Source organism: Lygodium microphyllum, chromosome 23, assembly GCF_053477565.2.
Source record: "Lygodium microphyllum isolate KBCC chromosome 23, Lygodium_microphyllum_v1.1.10, whole genome shotgun sequence".
NCBI classification, from domain to species: Eukaryota; Viridiplantae; Streptophyta; class Polypodiopsida; order Schizaeales; family Lygodiaceae; genus Lygodium; species Lygodium microphyllum.
In genome coordinates this window covers 122212112-122237287 of record NC_141157.1, presented here as the reverse complement: position 1 = coordinate 122237287, position 25176 = coordinate 122212112, and the positions used below count along the sequence as shown (strand labels likewise).

The 25176-nt window shown below is 42.4% G+C and overlaps 1 long non-coding RNA gene and 2 pseudogenes across 1 annotated transcript; all 3 read right to left on the bottom strand.

Annotated features, from left to right (window-relative positions):
- Positions 1 to 22108: 22108 nt before the first annotated feature.
- LOC148016688 (signal recognition particle RNA) lies at positions 22109 to 22351 on the bottom strand (annotated as a pseudogene).
- Positions 22352 to 22458: 107 nt separating this feature from the next.
- LOC148016686 (uncharacterized) lies at positions 22459 to 22826 on the bottom strand. The gene is made up of 2 exons (XR_015688147.1): positions 22672 to 22826; positions 22459 to 22617 (listed from the first exon to the last, which is right to left on the bottom strand). It is a non-coding gene; the product is annotated as an uncharacterized LOC148016686 (long non-coding RNA).
- Positions 22511 to 22814, bottom strand: LOC148016687 (signal recognition particle RNA; annotated as a pseudogene).
- Positions 22827 to 25176: the final 2350 nt, after the last annotated feature.

Below are 25176 nucleotides of genomic sequence, written 5' to 3'. Positions count from 1 at the left end.
AGGATTCAGCTTAAACGTGCAATAGATACTAAGATGAGCGGATGGGATGCATCATTTCCTATATGGAGCATCCGTATCTTGAGCAACATTACCACCAGGGTCGAGTGATAGGGTGGAGCAAAGGGTATTAGGTTATAGAGTAGCAAGACAAATCCTTTACATGGAAAATTAAGGTCTACTACCACCATTGTCAATGACTTCTGACTAGCATTCCTATCGAGTTCAGCATGGAAGGAGGGACTGTGCCTATTATACATCCTCTCTCTTGGCTTGATTTTGATTATCATATGTATGAGTGAGCTGATTATTATGGTGTGGCCTATCGATGAAGCTTGCGTTTATACTCTGTATTTTGACAGAGCTTTCAGAGAGCCCGCTAAACATGTGAGCATTGGTCTGGTCATTAAATATCCCTGACGTAGGGTTGTCATGAAGATGTGAGTCTATTTACGACCCTCTTGTACTAATAATATGGCAAAATACAAGGCCTTAATCATGGGGTTGAATGTAGCCCGATGTGGTGGTATCCGTCGATTTATTGGTTAATAAAGGTGACTCGCAATTCATAATCAATTAGCTAAATAGGACATATAGTGTGTGAGATCCCATCTTAGGGATGTACTGTCATGTAGCCTTGAATGTGTTGCATATCTTTGAGACAGTGACTTGTCAATTAGTTCCTGGACAATGGAATCGCTTTGTGGATTTCTTGGCTAACTATGCTTTCATGGAAGATATATCTTTCAATTGTGGTCCAAGAGAGCCCTTGCAATTACCTTCTAACATTAGCCCTAGACTACTTTGGGGTCTTCTTTACTGACACGTCATATTTCGATCGATGGTTAGTTTGGGTTATGAGTCAGGTAGCAAGTGAGCACCTTCTTACTCTCGCATGGATGAATAGGATTGTGTATCATCATATTCGTCAAACACCCCTTGCTATTTATGCAGGGGGTTAGCTAATAACCTGATGCACTTAGTGTAGGGCCTAAGAAGCCTTATCCTTGGTCAGTTTTGTGCTTTAGTAGAGTAACATTAGGACCAAGGGATTGTTCCAGTAGTACATTGTGCTGAATGGTAATAAAATATTTTATTTCATAAGGCTAAGAGAGATGTTATGTTAGTTGTGAAATGTTTTATCTCTTTAGGCCAAGAGGGCCATACATCTATTTGGTGCATATACATTTAATGGTTTTTTGTTTTAGTGATTGCATCACATAGGTTGGACGAAGTGCCTAGAGGGATTCTTTGTTGTGCAAGAGCTTCTTGTGGCCATTACAGGTGGTGTCGTCTCCTTTTCAAGTTTTTATCTTAAGCTAATAGTGTTTTATATGTATGTGGGGGTTATTTTCTTTTCGTTTGTGGGGATCGGCAATCAAGGCATGAAGTCCTAGGGTTTGGTTAGGTATATCTGGGGGGGATTTGTGTAGTCGTCTACCTTCTGTTAGGACATTGTCAGGCATTAAAGACCTGTGATAGAGGGTAGTCCTTGTGACCTTGTCCTTTCTACTTGCTAGGTAGATGTCCTAGGAGTCCCTGCTAGTGTGAGGTAGTTAGAGAATCCTACCAAAATAGCAAAGAAGAGCAAGTTCCGAATATATCTAAAGATAAAAATTACAGAGGTGTGTAAAAAGGGGTTCTAACCCCTCAATTAGCAAGGGGAAAAAAAAATCTTACAAGTAGTTGATTATCGCCTTGTGGAGGCCTAGTAAGTCCCTGGGGATAAGTTAACCGATGCCTTCTCTTCCTAGGGGTATGGAAACCTTGGAAGGAAAATGTGTTAAATGAAAAATGTGATGACCAGGCTATAAGAGTCCTCACCTAGTAGGAGGTCCTAGTCTAGTTGTCCTAAGTTAGGTAGATAGTTCAGACCACTACTAGGATGACCTCTTTGATAGGTTTTTTAGCCAGTCCGTGTTAGAGCAATTGTGGTTAGCGACTCGCTCTGGATTTCTGCCAGATTATGCTAGGCCTATCCCTTGTGTATTTTCATGCCTTGGTTTTCTCAGAGGGTAGGGTGAGAGTTGTGCTTGTGCTATGTTGCATATCTTTTTTGTGGAAGCTTGATGCTTTCTATGGTTGATGCTTGTGTAGTTTAGTTTGTGGGAATTGATTGGATGAGTCACCCTATCCTGTGGGTCACCAATGAGAGCCAATTTTAAAGACAATTTTTGAAGTGAAAAAGAGTCCGAGAGACCGTGAAATACCAAATTTTCACGCAAAATGAAATAGTATTGATGAGTTGGAGTTTTCTTAGATGAAGTTCAATGCTAGGAACCCGACACAAGTCTCCCTTCATCGATTGGAGTCCATTTGACCCCCCATTTAATCCCCGCAAGATTTTGCATTATGAAGGGGGTACATGATCCGAGAGCCAAAAAGTGTGTCACAAGTTCTAGGTTTGTAGATTTCGACGTCACGAATCCATCGGTCTAGAACGGATCTCAAATTCAAGCTCGTTTGCCCCCCCTCCCCCCCCCCCAGAAAGCAAAAAATCCACTTGCCTACAGTGTGAAAACTTGAGGATTGAACTAGATATTTTAATGTTAAACCTTAATAACTTGATTAAGGGGGCCATAATCACAGAAAAACGTTTTTGGGGGGGAGGGGATGGCATTTTCTCGACTCATCCTTTCATGGCTAAAAAATGAGTTTTTCTGTTCATGGGAATCAGGAGAAATGCTCTGGGTCATGAGATCTTGAATTTTTTTACCCATCATCACTACAAAAATGATTGAATTTGATGCATTAAACAAAGAGATCTATTTTCAGTCTTTCTCTCTCCTTTCTTCTCTCTCCTCTTATTACTTGTTTCTATGGATCAATTCATGAGAGAAGGGGGTAGGGTTTTATGAAAGATGCTGATGGAATGATGGTGTTGCAGGGAAGGAGATACCCGCCGACACAAATTGAAGGTGATACCCGCCCAAACCATGGAAGCACCACCATCTCACTTGTGCTTGAAGCAGACTGGGAACAAAAAAAACATGAGTAATCAGCCTACCCACAAATAGAAACCACCAAAGAAATCGAAAGACCACTTAGCCCTTTAGGAAGTATTATGGAAATCATGAGTAGAAGAAAATAATGGGTGGAAAGAAGTAGAAGGAAGCTCACTGGCAACCACTACTCAACCAGTGCCAAACATATCCTTTCTATAGAGACGGGAGTACTTATCAATCAACTAGGATAGAGAACTCATCACTTGGGAACAATGGGAGCTCAAGAATCACCTATGCAATTTACTTTTAACTTTCAAAGTGGCTCAAAAAGGTGTGATAGTTGTGTAGAAGGTAATTCAGGTATCATTAAGGTTAGAGAAAATATGGCTGGAGAAAAAGATTTAAGACCTTGGATGTGGCAATGTGAATTAGTAGATTATTATCATGATAAGGTGATTGAGGTGCCACATACTATAAAAGGTTACGAGTCTCAGCTTGCCTAGAGAAGGAACATCATTGGATGACAATATGGAAGCATGGGTGGCCTTCTACCGCTTGGCACCATCAAAAAGAGGAAACCCCACTTACATCCTTAGCCTACCTAGGTGACATGAAGTTAACTACAACTCTACAAGGCATGGCAAGCATGATTTCCCTTTGATATATAATTTCAATGCAGAAAGGCAGTAGACAGCCTCAAGTTTCCTTCAAAGATTCATATAATATTTCTCTTCTTGCTTAGATCTCTCTTTCATTATAATGTACAATTATTTAAGATTGCTTCTTCAACTACTCAATCAGAAGAAGGTGATAGAAGAGGAGAGTCTCCACCCATTGTTCTTTGATGTGAATGCGCAAATAGATAGGTATGCCATGGTGAGATTACTCATTTGTGCTACATTACTACCGGCATACTATTTGGAGCTACTAGAAGACATGAACATTAGCCAATTCACTAGTTGTAGCCACCCTTTTCACCCAACAACACCCTTGGCAACAAGATCTACACTCTAAAGACCTATGCAATTGAGAAAGCACTCTTAAGAACTATATAGACCTTTCTTGTTGGTCATGTGATAGGAGGCACCACTATTCAATACCCATGAGTTAGTATTAGATATTTTTTGCACTGAGGAACACACTTCCTCAATGGTTGTCGTGAATAACTCCAACTCTGCTTCAACGGTATTGGCTATCTCCTTTCCTTTTGTCTTCATGATGCTAGTCTTTTTATCTACCTTCTTGACATGACAATCTACAATTGCATGTCCTTTCTTCTTGGAGTAGAAGCATCTCTTTGAAAATTTTTCTTACCACCCTTCTTTTTTTTGTCACTGTTGGTAGAAGAACCACCTTTGCCTTTTGCATTAGTGGAGAATGTAGCATCTCCATTGCTGTTATCTTCTCGGCCTTTAAGCCTCAACTCCTCCTCCATTAGTAGTGCACAAAATTCATCAAATGTCAAAGATTGGGGTCTCACCTGAGTGTTTAGGGCAGTTACCGATCCATCAAACTTTGATGGAAAAATCTAAAGACACCTCCGAGCTAGTTCCTCACTAGTTTTTTGTATCCCATTGCCAACCATCTAGTCATGCAGATTCTTGATCCGAGTGATGAATGCTTAAGCTATCTCTCCTTCAAAAAATGTATATCCTACTAGTTGATTCTCTATGTTCTGAATCCTTGTTAGATTCCATATTTCTTCTAACTCCTCAGTATGTTTAAAGCCTTTGATGCCTTGGTTGTATGTTGAATCAAGGTCAAAAGAGAACAACTTGTAACTAAGACACACAATGCATCCATGTTCCTTCATTTTCAAGCTCATAGGATATCTAAATTTGGAGGAATCATATCACACAAATTTGATGGATTGGGGGTGGGTTGTGGTTTTGGGTGTTAGCAGTCCCCAATACTATCTCTAGAAGCTCATAGGAATCAAGGATAGTTGTGATTTTAAACTTCCACAAAGTATAGTTTGTACCATCTAACTTGCCATCTTTGAAGGTTGGTGGATGAATCCTCAATATTTGAATTCCCTATATAGCATCACCACCACTTGATGTGCCAACACCACTACTTGATGCAAGAGATCACATTTCTCCTCTTCGTTGTTGAAGCCCTTACCTCTCACGTAATATTCACTCCTCAAAGCCCCCCTGGGTTTTGATACCATGTAAAAATTACATGGCATAGTGGATAGAGCAAGGAGTAGAGAACACACAGCAAATATGAGAAGAACAAAGACTACTTTAATTTCAAATGAACTAATACAAAGATGGCTCCATCTACCTGTGCACTTCCATTATGAAGCTTGGATGGTGATCTAGACAGATGATAGGAAAAGAACTTAGGGTAGCTAGAGAAACTTTGATTGGGAAAAAGATAGGTTGACAATTGATTTAGAAGGGTTTTCTTTTTATAGCCCAAAAAGGTAGTCTAGTCGGCATGTTCAACCATATTATAAACCTTCTCTAATTAGCATGTCCGACCATATTATGAACCTTTATGAGACCCCCCAGCTATAGTCACTTCAATGGCCCTTGGACCCCAAAATAGGGGTCTTTGATAACTCCCACATCCTGCAACTTGATGCATTGTGCCTTGAGTTGCTACCATCATAACTACTCAATCTAACCCAAAGGCTGCATTCACAAAGATCACCTTCTTGCCATTCAGCCACATAGACCTCATCTGACATACAAGTCAGGACCCACCCAATGTCCATGCTCACACATGGCTTTGAAGAAGAAGAAGAAGAAGAAGAAGAAGAAGAAGAAGAAGAAGAAGAAGAAGAAGAAGAAGAAGAAGAAGAAGAGGGAGAGGGAGAGGGAGAAGAAGAGAGAGGGAGAAAGAGAGGAGAAGAAGAAGAGAAGATGAAGAAGAAGAGGAGGGAGAGAGAGAGAGAGAGAGAGACTCTCTGAGGGTTCTCCTTCCTTTCCCCTCCTTAGAGGGTGACCACACATGTTTACCCCCCTCCTATCTACAAGCCTAACCCCTCCCATCGCGGTAGAAGGAAGTCACCTCACATGCCATCTCTCCAACAAGATAAGGGGAGAAATAGATTCACAATTTGAAGTATGGCCCCAAAACGGAGGATGGCATGCACCAATGGGAATCCCACATCCAACAGTGGAGCCATTAGTCTGGGCAATACCGTCAATTCGAATGCAATGTTGGGTATGCTTAAGCCATCTTCGAATACCCAGGTATTAAATGCCTTCTTCCCTATTCCTGAGTCATAGGCTATATCACTTTGGTATGTGCAAATGGCTTGAACCTATTCCTATCATTATAATTTGGCATTTCGATTGTTCTTTTTAACCCAACTTAGTTGCATACTTTCTATTTGTTGATAGTGCATTTGCAAGGAGAAACTAGTCAAGGGTTGTGAACGGTATAGTCACTAAAAGAATGCACTAGAAGATTGTGCATGCAAGTGCTAAGTTAAAGCATAGTCAAGGTTTGCAACTAGCATAATTGACAAAAGAGTATGATATTAATATTTGAGAAATAGCAGGTTCTAGTTTAAAGTTTGGATACTTCAAAAGTATCTAGCCTAAGGGCCCAAATAACAAGGAACCCTAGATTCTAGTTCAATGCAAGGCTTGTTAGAGTCCAGTTTACCTAAGATTTTCTAGCACTTATCTTAACAAGTATATACACATTATGCCTAAACATATTCGATATATGGCAATAACTTCCTATTGCTTCATGGCTTGACTAGGGGCTAGTACAAGAAATTAATCATGAGGGATTGGAACTGAGATGCCTTAAGATCCATATGTTAGCTACGACTCCCACCAATCCAATTCAGGGTTGGGTTATCGAACAATGCAAGTGACCTATAGAAATTACATCGCGTATAGTGTTAAAACCCCTAGCATATGCCTTAGCCAAAAGAAGGGTGTGTTAAGTAAATTTTATGTAAAATCGCTCCTGATCCCAAGGGGGAGAGTAAATATGCAATGGAAAGTTTATCGCGACTATTCCTGCAATGTTTGAAAAGTATGCCATTGCTTTTATTGAATGATGGAATAACGTGCTAAATGATCTTGCATTAAATTGACTGTGGGATGTGATTTGGGTGATTATTCTAAGTGTTTGTATTTGATGATAAATGCATGGCAAGGGTCTGTGATGACAAGTTGCCATGGGAATAAAGGAATGTTTTCTTAGAGGATGATAATAGGCTGATTGCCTTGATTGTGCTTGGTTCTTAATTGGATTAATTAAGGAAGGATATTTTGCACGGGTGGGTCATCTCCAAGGTCATGCCGCATTTCAACCCGAGAGGGCACTGCTCGATTCATGAGCCGAAGGTCGAGTGGTGAAAAGGCCAACAACGGAAGTTGTATCTCACTCCTAGGTTGCTTGGGGTTAGTGGAGCTCTATACACCCCTTGCCTAGACCGGAACGAAGTTGTAGACTGCCGTGAGCCCAACGTCTAAGGCGTTGGAAGATCCTATTCTAGATAAAGGATGGAAATTATGGTGCCATGTGATTTGGAGTGGGTGCTTGTGTTGGAAATAAAGGATACATAATTTCTCCTGTATGGGCAGGAGACAAAGATTAACGTGAAGATAAGTTAAGGAATTTTTTTGAAATTGTTTATCAAAGGATTGCTTGCTCTATATTCGTACCTGTGTTGTAAATTACACAAACAAGCCTTGTTCCCTAAAAGGCTTAATTAATGAAGCTGATTTTAAATGTCACACATAGCTGTGGTAGGACCTAATTAGAAAACTAAAGCTATCAAGGGAAGCCGTGGGCAGAACCTCACTGGCGCGGCAGAACCCCGACGGGTCTATAGCAAGGTGGTCCCAAAGATGTAGGAGGCTTCTTACAAGGTTTTATCACCATTTGACCTTTAGGCATTATTAAGTTAGAACCCCATTCTTCCATTTTAGGGGACCGGGATGGGACTATGCCCCACAGACAGAGAGGTTGATCGGTGCATCCTGCTCGTTTCCCATTCTCTTTGAACCAAGTGCGGTATGGATTTGCTTCGGATTGGGTATCTCTACGTAAAGTAGGATGTCCAAAACCCAATGCTAGAATGCTATCAGGGGACCTTGACCACTAGGGACTCAAGTTTCAGGTCGATCCTAGTGGGTTCGGCCATGAACGTTCCATTGCGAGGTGACTCGGGAAACCCTAGGTGACAAACCCAATAACATTCCATGGGAGTGTCGGGTAGCAACGCTTAAATTGTTTCCTCGATGGACCGCTAAAACGTGCTTGGATAGTCGATAGGCGGTGGGCACATTACATCTTCGTTTGACCCTCTATTTGAGTCCTAATCTTTCCCAAACTCTGAGATCACCCTATCCTTATGGGTCCACCTTATAGAACATGTAAGATACAACATGAGTTCAAAAGAATGGGTATTATATTTTGTAAAATTTATAGGATTATATTTATAAATTGGATTTTCTAATTATAATTTGAAAAAAAATGTGTAAGTTTAGTAAAGTAAAAGGGTTATTTTAAGGCCTTATATCATGTAAAGAAAGGGTATTTATTAATATCCTTTGAATGCACCCTATATAGATGATTTCTTATAGGTGGAACCCTTGAGCACCCTATATTCTTTCACTCACTGTAATACTGTGAATCTAGCCAAGATGCTCTAGTCTATAGTCATATATTTCTTCTAAGTAATTACCCTTTTGGGATGTACTCTATATTCTAATGTTTACTATTAAACCTCGTAAACTCATGATGGAATATATGAGCATTAATTTCTAGCTTAAGTACTTGTCTCGATTGTGTAGATGGTATTCTTCTCTTTTGGTATACTATGTTATTGACTCCACAATACTAACATAACCTTGTGTCGAGTCTAGTTATGATAAAGCTCTACTATTTTGCAAAGCTAGTGCAACCAGTTTGCACTTGGAGACCACAAATGGAACTTGGACCCACATAGAAACCACAATGATCTTTCCCACATGTATAGGTATGCATGTGCATGCACTCTCAGGGTTTGCCAGAGGATATCTAGCCTCTATACTCATGGTGGTCTAGGTGTGAACTATGGTATCGAAATCCATCTCTTGAGGAAACTTCATTCCTAAGTGATGATGATTTCTAAGCATAGTAGCCCACTTTTTAGCCTAACAAAAACACTTGTGCTCTATCCCTAGACCTTGAGATGTGCACCTTGGTTGACTAATCACTCTTGTGATATCGATAAAGCTAGTAGGGTGGTTTTTTTCATTAGTTCTCAACAAATTATGGTTTTACCCATTCTACCTTGTGGTATTCCAATTAGCACTTTGATGGTTGTCTAGGCATGAGTTTCATTTTCAAAGTTTTCTAGCTTATGAGCTAAGGACCTAGGATGGCCATATTTGAGTCATCGAATGTGGAAAGAGGTGGTAGCTTGGCTTGTGGTGGAAAACAACTCGGCAAGGTTTGGTGCTGCCTAGACAACATTCCCTTTACAGTTTCAGTTGGACATGACTAATACCCAAAAGTTAAAAAGATTGTGTAGGCTAAAACAAGGTGGTACCACAATCCAGAGCTATATAACTCATTTTAAAGTCTTGAGAAGATGTATATCCCTAAACACCCAACCCAATGTTAAAATGTTGCACTGATCTTCGTATGTACAAGGCTTGAATTGGGATATTTCAAAAGCTTTGGCTTTAAAAGACCTATCAATTCATATCCTAGATTATTTTTACAAATGTGTTAGTTTCATTGAGATTTTTTTGGCCAAGGAGCACTGACAAGTCCCATCATATGAAACCCAATGACTCTGATATAGATTTGGACCTAGAGGAAGAAAGCAGTAGTGAGGAGGAGGACTCTAAGGAAGAGGAATACTGGAAGCCAACTAAGTCCAAGAGAAAGGACAAGACCCATAAACCCTCAAAGGGTGCTAGAAAACCTACCATTAAAACCCTCTAGCACCAAGTGTAGTAATCCAAGTCACCTAGCTATCTAGTGTAGTCTAAATCAACGGTGGTGTGGCATTTGCTATACGGCTACACAAAATACCAAAGTTTACTAGTATAATGCCCATAGTTAGATGGGAAATGCCAAATCCTAGCAATGCATGAAAGGAGCATAGTCAACCCATTAGAATCACCACAGACCATCTACTACCATGTCCTTGACAGTGTTATACACACAATAAGATTATATGTCCCAACATGGATCGCAGAGGAAAAGGAAGACATTGAGGAGATGGAGGAGGATATTACCGCCCCCCAAATAAATCATGTTTCTTTTGTATGCATGAAGGCCATTGGAGATCTGAGTGTCTTGAATCCCAATAGTATGATGCTTAGAAATAGCAAAGTCACGATCAAACTCCATTATCATCTATCAATATGGTTGAAATCAAAGAGCTCCCTAAGCCAAAGATCAATGTGGTTACCCTATCAATTAAGAAGCTAAAAGGTAGAGAGAAGAAGCCCACAAGAATTTCCTAGGGTGAACAAGAGAAAGTCCACCACTAGGTGGTTGTAGTGACAGTATAAAAAACTAGTAGTGTTGAGGGACCTGTAATCACTGCATGTACTAGATTCAAGACTCACAAGTACAAAAGGGATTGCAAAAACATTTGCACCCCAGTAGAGACTATAGCTAATTCCAGTTCCAAAGTCAACATTTTCCAAAACCAAAGCGACCATCAGAGTACTAATTGTGATGCAACATCCATCATTAACTCCTAATCTTGCACAACCTGTGATGGTGAAAGGGATCAATCTGCAATTACAACCAAGACTTTGTCCTCCACATAGAAACTTCCAACCAAACTAGATACCCAAACTTTGTGGGGTTCAATCTCCATTACCATTCCCTTGGGATAGCTATTGAATCTAGTCCCAACATTCAAAGACCACTTGCTAAAGATGATCCAACCATGTCACCTTTCTCTACCAGAACCCAAAGTTGTGGTCCTAACTGCATCTACCCTGAAGGAGGAAGTTTTGAAAGTGCACTCTAGATAATACCAAGGAAGCAAGGAATCTACTACAAGAAAATCTATCTTGTATTCATCAATAAGCATGTTTTCATCCTTTATGTAACCGCAATAGGAAAAATAACACCAAGCACAATAAAACTTCATGCAACATCATAGAAATAATCTGCCATGGCTTTATCTTTAACAAAATTGGTCACATTCTTCATATTCTTCTTAGAATCCATCAAAGAACCACAAAAATAGAAGAGAATGCTCCATTTTTAATGGAATTTCATGATATAGAATTCATTTTCAATGTCCTCATAGTCTTCTCTCAATCTCTGAAATACAATCAATAATCCTCAATAACCCTCTATTGGTTGTGGATACCCCTCACAAAAGAGGTATGTCTGATATGAAGAGTCACCAAAGCCACTACAATATCCCTTGAGAACTCACTACTATCATTGCCATTGTAGTCTTCACTTCAAGTCTTCTTTAGCTACTTCTTCTACTTCTTTGAGCTATTTTGAGCTTGTATTCTTCCTCTCCTAAGATTGCAAAACATTCCCAAACTAAACATCCATCCATCAGAACATTCACAGAAGCAAAAAAAGACTTATAAAACAAAGACAGAGGCTCTACAGAACACTATAGAGGGTCAACAGAAGGCATAAAAATATCAGGACCTAAAATGGGTCCAACATTGGCTCTAAGGCTCTAGCTAGGCCTCTATGGTCAACCAAAACAACCCACGGCCTCGCAACCAGGAGCATCCAGAGGATACACACATATCTAACTTCTAATTTAGATATTTGTTTGTATGGCTCGTAGTCCAATGGATAACCCTTCCCAAACTCCTCATCATAGGGAGTCCCTACACATATTAGTATTATACACCACATAGGGCTCGTAGTCCAATGGATAACCCTTCCCAAACTCCTCATCATAGGGAGTCTCTACACATATTAGTATTATACACCACATAGAATAGACATAAGGAGCACCCCTCAACTACTTGATGCGGCCCCACTCTATGGCTCTCCTACAACTCACGGATTGTAGAGTGATGTTGAACATAGTAGTCTCAACCAGTGTGTAACCCCAAGTTTGGAGTAGTGCATGGCTTAGCACACTCAGTCTTGCCCCTGTGCCTACAATTCCTTTTCTTGTGGCATCCCCTAGAGCTAGGACTGGCAGGACTACATGTTTTTCCGTGCCTTCCTAGAAAGCATTGATGTGCAAGGATTTAGGCATGGAGTGCAGCATCAGACTCGGTATTTGAGTTTCTAAGTCGTGCTCGGGAGGTAATTCTGTGGTAATTGGCTCATTTGGTTCTTCAACCCACTGCTTTAGTTCTAGCCATAGTGTTGGATGCTGCCTAAGCAAGTTGCTTAAGCTCAACACCAAGAACAGGAGGATGTCTTGGTATTCCAGTTGTGGTCAGCAATGGAGGATCAAGGAAGGCTGTAAAGAGAGATAGGAGTTGTGTTGAAGGAAAAGGAAGAGGCCATAGAAGAAGCGACCAAGAGCCTATAGGACAACTTGCAAAACGCCCAGTAGGAAGTGGAGGGACTAATAGACATGGCCATGACTGAAAGAAAACTGCACCTGGTGGAGCTAGAAAGCCAAGCGCAAACTACTGAAGATCAGTTAGAAAGGCTCACAGAGGCCCACAAGCACTTGTCCGTGGTGGGTTGATCAAGGTAGAAGAATAGCTAAAGAGCAGCTGAACTGTCAAGATAAAGAGAAGATCCAAATGCTAGAAGTATGGGATGAACAACAACAGGTGGTAATGATATTGTCTCAGGAGATGGAAAGGAGCAAGGAAGATCTAGAAAAGAAGGCAGAATAGTGGGAGAGGCACAACTTTGAAAGAGTGTGAAGGTTGACAGAGTGCCTAGCAGTGGCAGAGTGCAAGTGGGTGCTCGCAGAATCTAGAGCTGAGGCTGCTTAAGCGTGCTCCAACATGTAGAGGGGTAAGCCTTTTTTAGCACTTGCTTCATGTTAGACAAGTTGAAGGAGAGGATTTGGTGGAGAGAATGAAAAGGAATTTCGAGTTGAGAACCAGAGCCTTAAGGTATGGCCTGCAAGAACGCATACTCCCAACCGGTCCAAGCATAACCAAGGAGCAACAACGCAACTACCTACGACAAGCCGGCCTCTCCACCGATGAGCTCAAGGAACTTGGATTCGAGGAACAAGAGCAACCCCATCCACCCCCAATCCAACCCACTATCGAATAAGACACTGAGGAAGGGCCAGACTTCAAGCATGCATTCAAGGAAGAACTATGAATCAGAGAGCCCAATCTGCCCTTGTCTAATCTACCCTTAGAAGAGTTAGATGGTGCCCACGTTCCTTAGCACATTATTGCTGCAAGAAGAAGAAAACAAGAACTTGTGGAGCAAGCCCAGCAAAGAGCACAAGCACAGCCACAATAGCTTCCTGACAAGCCCATGCCACCACACAAGGATCACCATCCCATCAATTGGCCATAGGAGCTGGCTATCTGGCAACAACGGGAGCTCCAATCCCAACCCTTCTAGTTCTCCTTCCTCTATCCACAAGCCTGGACCAAGTCTTACTCCTGGAGGTAGTGGAAAGGATCATTCATTTGGGCAATACTCTAGCGAACCGAGGGGTCAAGGAGCGAAGCATTGTAATCACACAATGGAGGTGGTAACCCACAGACTACTAGTAGGATAAGGTCTATTAGGTTCCCAAAGCCGTCCGAGGTTACGAGCCACAATGAAAGTAGTGGAGGAGGATCTAGGACACCAATTTTGATGCATGGATGGCCTTCTGTGGCACGCTACAGGAAGAACGCAATGATCATATCTACATGCCCTATCCTCGCAGACACGGAGTGGATTATGATAGGGGGTGCATGGTAGGTACGACTTCCCGAAGATCTACAATGTCAATGCAACAACTCCTGAGGAATGCATGAACTTTAAAGCAAGGGACTTGCATCCACCCATCAACCACTTCCTCAAGGATTTATCTTCCTGCCCGGACCCAACCTTCATAACTACTTGCAATTACCTTAGGACCATTAGGTTCTTACTTAAACAAAAGCCAACAGTTAAGGAGGCCCACCTTTCCCCACTCTTTTTTTACATTAACCTAGGAATAGATAGCTGCATTATGGCTAGGATCATGATGAGGGCAACCCTGCTTCCCTCGTTTTGTATGAGGATTCTTGAAGATATGAGCGATAGCCACTTTACAAGGTGTAATCATCCTTTCTTGTCAACCACACCTCTTAATGCAAAGGCTAACATCAAGGAATACATGCAGAGCCACACCTTTTTGACTAAGTCCCTAAGACCACCTCGCGAATCATCCGAGGAAGATTAGGGTGGAGCCTAAGAGCACCCCTTGCATCCAAATTCCATCTATACTCATCTACGTCCAAAAAAAAAAAAGTTAGAAACACTGAACCCCCCAAAAGCACCTTGAGCGCCACAATCACTGCATCTCGGGTTTCCATGCCTAGCCTCGGCCCCCACGACACATGCTTAGGGCACATCAAGGGTAGGGGATACCTAGCAAGATAAATCTTGCCTATGGTTTGACCTTTCACCCTAAGCCCCCTGCACCACACCTCCCTTAGGCACAAACTGGGTCCTCAAGTGTGGGACACCACCGAGGGCACCCAACTCCCAGTTCCACAAACACGGGCACCACGCACTCCTTGATAAGGCACAAACACCCCCAAGTAGTGCACCTTCTTTTCTTTCCAGATACAAACAACGACCCCGACTAGAGGCCCCATCGTCCATGCAATGCACTCCCTATCTTATGTGACATGTCACCATTCAGGCACAACAAAGCAAGGAGTGAATGCAACAGCCCTAGTCAAAAAGTGAATGAAGAAGCTCGTTTGGAACAACACAGGAGAAGGTAGCCACTGAGGACCACATGACGGATCTGTCCAACTATATCTTCAATTTTAAAGATGGACCCGCACATCTGCCTCTCTCCATGCACCAATTCGTCCAAACTTATCTTCAAATTCAAAGGCATGAATCCCTCCAACATACCTTCCAACAAGGCTCGTATCCAAACTCAAAACGTCACCTGGCTACCCCAGCCACACCGTCCGACTCACCACCCAGTAGTGCACTCGGCCTGGCACTCGGCCTGGCACTCAACTAGGAGGGGGTAATGTTTACTATGTTTACTGCAAAGTGAAGGAAGCTGAAAACGAGGCATCAACAGGAAAAGCACAAGGTGGAAAAAAGGAAAGGGTGCCCTACAAGAGAGTGGGCCGCTCAAGAGAAATCTAAAAGCATGGAAACAACCACCATGAGTACAAGACGCAACCATGGAAGCCACAAAGCAAGAAGGCGCACCTTTAAATATGAAGGCATAGCCAAAACCTCTGTAAAAGAGCGCCGGCGGGCTCTCACTCGTGCAAATTGTAAAGGTAGATAAGCGTTAGGAAAGAAGCTAGGAAGATAGGAGAACAATGAATAAAAAGGGCCTAGGATATGGCCGGCCATGTAAAAAGGGGATGACCGCCCAAGGGAAAGAGGGTTCTGTATATAAGGTTCAAAAAGTGAACGCGAGCTCATTTTTTGGTGCATGGCAAAGTGGACTCTTCTTCTTCCTCTCTTCTTCTATTCTCTTCTTGCTTCTTGCTTCTTGCGTGTGGTTGCTTGAGGTAGGGAGTGTGAGTGAGTGAAGGAGTGAGTGTGTGAGAGTGAGTGAGTGAAGGAGTGAGTGTGTGAGAGTGAGGGATCTTGGAGGTGAAGCTCTCTACCATCTCCTCTCTTCTTCTTCTCTTCTTTTCTCTCGTCTCACACGTGGCTATGGAGGATGGAGCTTGGAGGAAGAGGCTTGGGGATGCTTGAGATTGCATCACGAATCATGGAGCTATCAGAGTGCTTGAGAGAGGAAGAAACTCAATCGGGCACCAAGGTAAGCTCATTACACTCGTAGAGAGGGATAACATGTCAGCTATGTGAGATCTTTGAACTCGCATCCATTCTCCATCCTTCTCCCTTTCCATAATACTCTATCATTTTATCTTCTTGTTGAACTCCTTTGGGGTAGAGGTAGTATACTCTTCTCCTTCTAGGGGGTAGTCAACATAGAGGTAATCTCCTTTTAGCAAGTGGAAGTAGATCGGGTATTCTTCAGAAAAGTAGCATCCATCTTCTTCTGGGTAGTAATCACTAGGTTATTGATCTTCATGATAATCTTCCCTATAGTAGCCTTTCGGGTAGTAGCAATTGGCTCCTAATTGTCAGTACACTTCCTTTTCTTCTTCATTTAACTAGAAATGTTTTTTTTCTATCACCTACTTCTTTTCTTAGCTTTTCTTGGCATTTCTATTCTTATTTGGCTTGCTTCAATCCATTCTTCAACTCTTGGAATTTTCAAGTATGGTTCAGTCTGCTCATTGGCTTCTTTAGATCCAAAAGTAATCTCCCAATCCCACCTCAACATAATTTCTCCTTGTAGCTCCATATCAAGGTCTCGGACAATCTTGATTTGCCATAGCATGGCTCTTTAACACACCATGACCAATTGGTAGTCAACCTCCTCTAGGTCCTCATCTAGCTCTTCAGTTCTCTCTTCCAAGTTGCATTATGCATCTATTCCTTCCTAAGCCTTCTCCAAGTTCTTGATTAGTCATATTTTCTCCATCTATTTGAGCTGCAACTCCTTCTTGTATGTGGTCTTGATCCATTGACATAGGTTGTCATCCTCTTCAAAAACAATGTCCTTCCATAGTTTGAGCTCTCTCCAAGTCATTTTGATTGGTATGCAGTGTGTCCTTATCACACCAGGGCTCCTTCTCAACTTTGGTTGTTGCACATCAAGTTCACTTTTATTTTCAGCAAGTATCATGCCCAGGGGGGCATTGGGACGTGGGGTGTCGCACCATGTTGTGTTGTGTCGTGTTCTGTCACATCATGTCATGTTGGTGTTTTTGGGTCACAATGTGTTGGGATCCTATCCACAATCATGAGCCTCCTTCCCTATTGAGCTAGTATGCTCCATGCTAGAGTTGCTCTTATACCACGTGTTACGGACCTTCATGGGATTTCAAGTCATAACCTATCATGAGGCATAGAAATGGCATAGTGGAAAGATACACAAGTTATATCAATGAATCTTTGCATTCATGATATCGAAAGATACCACATTGAGGCATACCTCAGGACTACACCCTTGTGACACTGCACATTTGAGGGCCCACCACTAAGCCTAGGGAATCATATGTAGAAGCACAACCCAAGCAAAGCTTGATTGAGTACTACCCCCTATATATGTGCATCTGTATGCATCCCCCTGGTATACCTACAGAGCCCTTACCCTTACACCCCCTCTTTTCGTTTTTGTAAGTATGAATAAAGTTAGAAATTTATACTAAATCCATTAATATTTTCTTCCTTCTAAAGCTAACTAATAAACAAAAATTCCTCCTCATATAATAAAACAATTAACGAAAAGAGTCCCCTATTACTAAATCTTTGTCTTAAGACAAAGCTTCCCCTTGGAAACTATTTAAAGGAAGCCCCCTCCCCCCCCCCCCCCTTCGCAATTACAACTCATGATATGAGGAGGAGACACACACACACACACACAGCATGAGTGAGTCATGGAGAGGTGAGGAAAATTCTACATGAAGAAGATACCACCCATTCATGCACTCGCATCCTACCTTCAAAACCCTTCATTTTCATCACTTTTCCCTATCCACTATGGTTGTTGGGATAAAGAGCAAAGGGCACTGCCCATGTCCCCCGCCCATAAGGGCCAGGTTGTACATAGTACATATACCTATCTAAAATCATTTTTGAGGTACACTCTTCAATACCACAAGTCATGTGTCTCTATCTCTTCTCTTTCTCAACATGTATCTCTACACAGAAGCTCCATTGCAACTAACTCAACAAAGGGGTATCAGAGCTTGGTTCAGGCTGGCATTTCTTCAGATGCAAGAGCTTGAAGTTGAAGAAGAGTTCATTGTGAAGAGTTTGCAAGGAGGACAACAAGGTTGGAAGCTTCTTCTTGAAGCTTGAAGCTTCCTTCTTCATTTGAGCTTGCTGGTAGCCATCATTGGCCACTTATTAGGGACCCTTCCCATCATCCACAACACTTGGACCAACATTCCAATCTCTTCATGGCTGAAGGCATCATCACCATGGGTATGCAGATCTGGTTTTCAGCATGCTCATGACCTACAGCAAAGCTGCTCCTCTTCATTTGGCATCATGGTTGTGCTCCAGACTTTGCATCTAATGCTTAGCACTGAGCAAAAGTGTAGTATTACACTTGGGGTTGATAGACATTCAATGTAATAAACAGGGTAGCAACTATTTCTTGAGTGAATAATGCTTATGATTCACTTATGTGATGATCTGATGTCCATTAGGTGCTACATGACTTGGAGATGTTATGTCCATGATTAGAGTTATCATTTTTCTTGGTTTTGACAGAGATTTAATTGTTGGAATAATAGGGTTGAATGACATTTTGACTACGTATGCATTATGTCTTGCTTCTAGACTTGGTCTCGAACATTCTAAACCAAGTATTCATGCTTATGGTTGATGTTACATACTTGGATTTGATTCTACAGAATGCATTTGAGCAGTGATTAAAGTTCATTTTTGGATCAGCTTTACCTACAAGTCTACTACTGTACATTCAAGACAGTTTTCTGCATATTCAGGACAGCATACCTCACTGTCAGGAATTTTGATATGTTTCTATGCAAGAACATTATGGTGATGTTTTGAGAAGCTTTGCATGATCTTTAGAGCTCAATCTCAATCAGTTTGAGAGGTTGATAAGTAGTAGCACCTCAAATCTAGTAATATATGCACTAGATCCCATGGATTTTTCACTACATTTACAACACCTTATCACATAAGTATGACCAATCAATGAGGATAGAGCACATAAGGAGACCCATGAAAGAAATATTAGCAGACATGGAAACTTAAAGAAGGATAGGTAGAGGCCTCTTGCAATAATTGGCCAAGGACCTAAGCCTGAAAAAGAGCTAAGGGTGTTGAACTTTGACAAGAAAATCTTACACCCTTAGAACTCCTAATCAAGTGAAATGAAATAGCACTACTCTTGTTGCTTCAATCTTAAACTAACTAGGATGAAGGGCTAGTCATGAATTCCAATTGTCACAAGCCACATGTAGACAGCAAGGGATGACCCATATAGTTTTGATGAATAATTTTAGGTTTTTGAGGCTTATTGTTAATCGAATTTTGAAAGGACCAAATTTTTTGAAAAAATCGATTATTAGGAAGACAAGATGCAAGTGCTAAAGATTACCCAAGGGACGGATAAATTTTTAACTCCAATGAGATTGTTTTAGGAAACATTGCACCAAATGGATCTGCAATTAGGTCATCCCCTTAAAAATAGTAGCGGTTAGGCTTAATAAAGTTGACCTTACTTTTACACTCTACCACCTACAAATTTGTTAGAAGGGTTGCATATCCATTTTTACCTATATACAATATTTATGACATCCATCCCACTTGTACTCCAATTTTCAAGGAAACAGTTCACATCATACATCTAGTATATGAATTGTCCCTTCACAAAAGCTTACTTCTTGGTATGCAAATCATGAAGTGCTTTCATTTGCTTCTTCTTCCCCACTGGTTGATGCAATATCACTTGCAATCTAATCTCAACCAATTGTACTAAAGAAGTTACTTGTTGGTACTCTCAACTTGCCCATTGTTGTGCTTGATGTTCAAAGCCTCTGTCAATGTCTTTATTTAGAAAGTGAGTTCCACAGACATAGACTAGCTTTTTAAAGGACCAAATTAACATGTAATTTTCTCTAAGATACAACTTGCCATTTCCTTATCATTATCCTTCACAATTTCATGGGCTTCAAACCACTTTGTAAAGTATGTGTTGCAACAATAATTTATAGCTTATGCGATGTTGATGAAGGATGCACAAGTCCAACAAAATCAATACCTAATCTTGTTAAAAGGTATGATGGTACAAGATTGATGAGATGAAACTATGGACCTCCCTGGGAGTGGTGGGTGGATGGTTCATGGCTTGGATAACAACTACCTTTTCACGATTGGTAGCAATGACAAGTGCACTCAAAAAATGGCCCAAGAGTAAACTATAAGCACCCCAAGTACACATTCCTATGGATTTAGAGCAATATAGTGCTCTCAATAATACCAAAATCTTTTACCGAATACAACAAGCTATTGATTACCCACATCATCTATGTATACATCGAGATCCTCAAGTGAAATATCACCGAAGGACTTATTAACTGTCCTCTTGGGACATTGCATAAACCAAATGCCATCACGTGGTCTGTAAAAGTACCAAAAGCTATGATAAATGTTGTTTTTGACTTCTTTTCTTTGGTTATGGCTGTTTGATTATACCTAGAAAAATACTCCACATATCTTACCCCTAATTGATCCAAAATCTTATCAATGAAAGGCAAGGCACAGTAATCCTCGACTATTTGCTTATTCAATTCTTTAAAGTCCGTATATAAATGAATTTGACTATTCTTCTTTATCCTTATCACCACCACTTAGCACCATTTTGTATGCTCTATAGGAAAGACTAGTCCAGCTTACTTCCCTGTTTCAGGAGGATTGCGTCCACAGAAACAGTAGGGGGGATCCCCTTTAAGTTGTTGTAGCTCCACGTGAAGACATCCCCTTTAAGGAGGATTGTTTGTGTCCACAGACATCATTTAGAGTTGCAAGTTCGAGCTCCACTACATAAGTATAGTATAATAGATCTAGTCGTTGGCCCAAGTAGGCTTATTTAAACTGACTTCATACACATCATGTGTGGTGGAACCCTCATCAAATTCACGTGAACTTGAGGGTTCATCAACCAAGGCTCCTTCAAGATTCTCCCGCTCTATTGTAGAAGGTGAATCTCTTTCATTCAACAGATGCATAGCTAGGGTAAGCATAAAAAATAGCTCTTTCTAGACCACATCAAAAAATCAAGCGACCAGCTAAAAGATCGACCACGTAATTAGCCATTTGTGTACATAGCCAGCCCAAACTCCTTGCCTTGTATAGCTCCGAAAAAAGGGCTTCCAACTGTCACTTTTCATCGTGGATGTGCCAGATCTAGGTGATGGTCCAGCACTTTTTGGGTCCAAAACTTTGGATGCCAATGTGTCGCGATAGCTCACCCGTAGGTCCACATAGGTTGCATATTTTCGGATGTATGTGGGATAGTTACACCCAATGACAGTCAACCGTGGTGGTTGGTCGTGTATCCATGTTGTGGGAGCCGAGTTTTGTTGTGAGCACCATCTTTTGACGCAGACATCGCACTCTTCTCTGTATTCTTAGTTTACAGTGAAAAAGCCGCTTTCCCAATGAGAGGAGCCCCGCATTCCGTTCTTATTTGTCTTTCATATGTTGGCGGCTGGATGATTGCACATGGCTATGCACTAGTTCAAGGGGCGATTTTTTCGCCGAACATGTCAGGAGGAAGAGGAAAAAAGCTCCCTCGAATGGGAGCATGCTGAAGTTTTGAAGAAGGTCCGAGTGTCTCCATGGGGATAAAGCGAGGTGGGTTGTGTAACCATGTTGCGGTCACGCGGTGGCACTACCACTGCCATAGCATCTTTCTTTTGACACCACCTTCGTATCCCCATTTCCGTACGGCTCCATGGAGTGGTGTATGACTCGAAAGGCGAGAAGCGAAGTTCTCTGAGGCCCGTGTAGAGTTGTTGCTCGTTTGTATGCTTTCATGTAGACCGGATCCAATGACGTGGATGTTTCCTATACAAAAGGGAGCGGGCATTGGTATGATCATGATGATGGGGCTTTACTCGATTTCGGTTACATTGAAGGGTGGCTTTTCTTGCCAAGTCCCATGAAGAATGGGTGTTGGTGTTGGAAAACGCGCATGGGGTGGGAGTGCGTCTCTCTTGTGCCAAGAAATGTGGTGCTGGCAAGTAGATAGCAGGCTCCGAGTGAATAGCTAACCTGGTTGCACGAGTGTAGTGCTTTGTAGCTTGTGGTGGTATGTGCGTGCGCGGGCAGTGCTGGTGCTCGAGCACGTGGAATAGCAGCCCTCCACTGTTTGGAGCGAGGGGTAGCTTTGCTCCGTTTCCGGCCTCATGCGGGCAACCAAAATAAATTGGGGGAAGGCTGCGCCTTAGTCAGTACGCGCGTGTGAGAACGTACGTACGTAAAATGAATAAAAGATTGGGTTTGTCACCGGGGACTGAGAGGAGGCCGACGGTCGGCCTGCAGACAAGGTGGCGTTGTCCCTCCACTGTCTGGAGCGAGGGGTAGCATTGCTCCGTTTCCGGCCTCATGCGGTCTCCCCTACTTCGAGGACCGAGAGTTGCCAGACCTCCGGGCGGCAACGATCTCCGTCCACTCGCGACTTGGAGATGGGCGCCGCTGCAAAGGCAGCGGATCAGCCCCACATCTCAGTGCACTTGACCAAATAGCAGCCCTCCACTGTTTGGAGCGAGGGGTAGCTTTGCTCCGTTTCCGGCCTCATGCGGGCAACCAAAATAAATTGGGGGAAGGCTGCGCCTTAGTCAGTACGCGCGTGTGAGAACGTACGTACGTAAAATGATTAAAAGATTGGGTTTGTCACCGGGGACTGAGAGGAGGCCGACGGTCGGCCTGCAGACAAGGTGGCGTTGTCCCTCCACTGTCTGGAGCGAGGGGTAGCATTGCTCCGTTTCCGGCCTCATGCGGTCTCCCCTACTTCGAGGACCGAGAGTTGCCAGACCTCCGGGCGGCCTCATGCGGTCTCCCCTACTTCGAGGACCGAGAGTTGCCAGACCTCCGGGCGGCAACGATCTCCGTCCACTCGCGACTTGGAGATGGGCGCCGCTGCAAAGGCAGCGGATCAGCCCCACATCTCAGTGCACTTGACCGGTGGCATCCACACAACTGTAAACTCCCCCCTCCTCGGGTTACAGGCGTCACAATACACCCAGGAACGAAAGGTCAAGCGAGCGCCAACTGCGGCTATCTAGATCGTACATTTTGCGGCAAGCTTCACATGTGGGACATTATCCAACTTCCACCAGACACACGCCTATATTTGGAGCCGCCGTCCTGCCTCCCGTGAAATCCGGAGCATCATCGTCCGGCCGCCGGCGTTCGCTTGGATTCTGACTTGGACTTGTTCTTGAAGTAAATAAATTACCTACGCGTAGGTATATGCCGTTATTATGCATGGATGCCGGAATCGTTATGAACTCTAGACGGTGCTAGTTGTATGAGCTTTGCACGGACACTCGTACTGCGCTCAGCATACGTGTTCACTATATCCCCTATGTCATAGGTGGAGCTGTAACCGTTTATATTTTGCCATTCCACTTCCCTTGTCTTCCTCTTACCATCAACGGTGGGTCAAGAAGGGCCTCATACCAAAAGCCCGGCAAGTATAGCCAACTTAAATCTATAGGTTCTCGGTAACTTAACTATTGGGCTCACCTCGACACCAGGCTGTTAATGTGAAGATAACCTCCTCTCCCTCCTCGAATTGGAAGCTTAGCGCACTGTTCTTGCTCGTTCTTCGAATAGACCGCCATGCTTTACAAAACACATGGCATTGTTTTGCGCAGTTGATTGTTCCTATTGGATGGATGTATCCAATTGGTTGGCCTATCATGGGCTATTCAAGCCTTGAGCAACTCATTGAGAAGAGAATCATTTCTCTTTTTGAGGGGTGAGTTGGGTGTATGGGGAGCATCGATGGTACTTCCTTTTCCATTGAGGCATTAGTACCCTTGCTGAAAATTGTGATAACCTTGATGCTGGGTAGCTCCAAATGGATACATTGTAGTTGGAGGTCAAGTATACACTTGATGAGTCATTTAAATAGGCATCCCAATAGTACCTCATTACCAACTCATTCCGTGTTAGGCAACACATAGAAGATGGCAGGTAGACTTTCAATCTTGGCAGTTAAGGTGATTTGACATTTCCCTAATAATGCATAAGGAGACCCCCCATATGGACAATAATTCTGTGTATGTTGAGATTGGGCATGGACAATATAAAGATGCCAAACTATGACATAGAAGGATTAGGCATGCGAATTCGCAAAGGATGAAACAGATGTAGTCTACACATGTTATTCATGGGTTTCTCTAGTTTGGATATGTCAATTTTGATAATGTATGTGAGTCTTGTCAGCTTGGCAGGCCGTCTAGACTCCCATTTTCAAGAGGGGGGGCAGTGAGCACTTATCCTTTGGAAATGGTACACTCTGACATTTGGAGTCCATGTCAAAATGTTTCCTTGAGTGGAAGATGTAGGTCCTATATCATTTTTATTGATGATTTCAGTAGGATGACATAGGTGTACTTTTTGCAACATACTAGTGAAGCATTTGAAAAGTTTTGCAGTTTTAAGATATGGCAGAAAAGAAATTTGGGGGTTACATAAAATGCTTGAGATCAGATAATGGAGGAGAATTTATGTCAAATTATTTTTCTTACTACTTGAGAGACCATGGGATTAGAAGACACATTACATGCAAGTATACACCATAACAGAATGGTGTTACTATAGAAAGGAAGAATAGGATTATTACCAAAGTTGCAAGAGCTATGATGAATCAATCAAGCTCTTTTTTCCCAGCTATAGGTTAGCTAGATGTCATGTGTGCCTCAATAAATGAGTCGAGGTCTAACTCTAGTTAGGAACATGGTTAGGTTAGCATTGTGGTTTGAACTATATTGTAGTTGTGTGTAGTATGTGGGTTACTCAATGAATAATCAAGAATACTATTGAGAGCACTGTGCTCTTTGAGCTTGCCTCTCTCCATATCTCTCACTCTCCCTCTACATCTTGAACATGATATCAGAGCAGGAAGGCCTTATGTGGCAATGAGTAGAAGATGAAGAGTGACCTTGACCTACAGCTTGAAGAAGGAACCCTATGGAAGTGCATTGATAGCCACAGACTACACTTGGAATGGTATGTATCAATGTTCTTGAAGTCTACACTTGATAGAGCCTATTAGGGCTTGGAAGGAGGGGTCATTGGCCTTCACTAGAGCATGTGATGGAGCTAAACAACACCGGCACCTTTAGCAACAAATCTGCATGATCGGTCTAGACTGCACTTGTTGTTTTGGGGGTTGAATGGGCAACATTAGCAAGTGGGTACCATGACCAATGGGCTGACATACTTAGTATTATTTAGGGCCACTTGAAGCTCATTCGTAGTAGGATATATAGCAATCGTGAGTGCTCATTAGAAGGTCATCAACAACAGCCACATGGACTTCAGAAATTAGCATGGAGTTGGGAATTTGCACTTGCTTTATGGC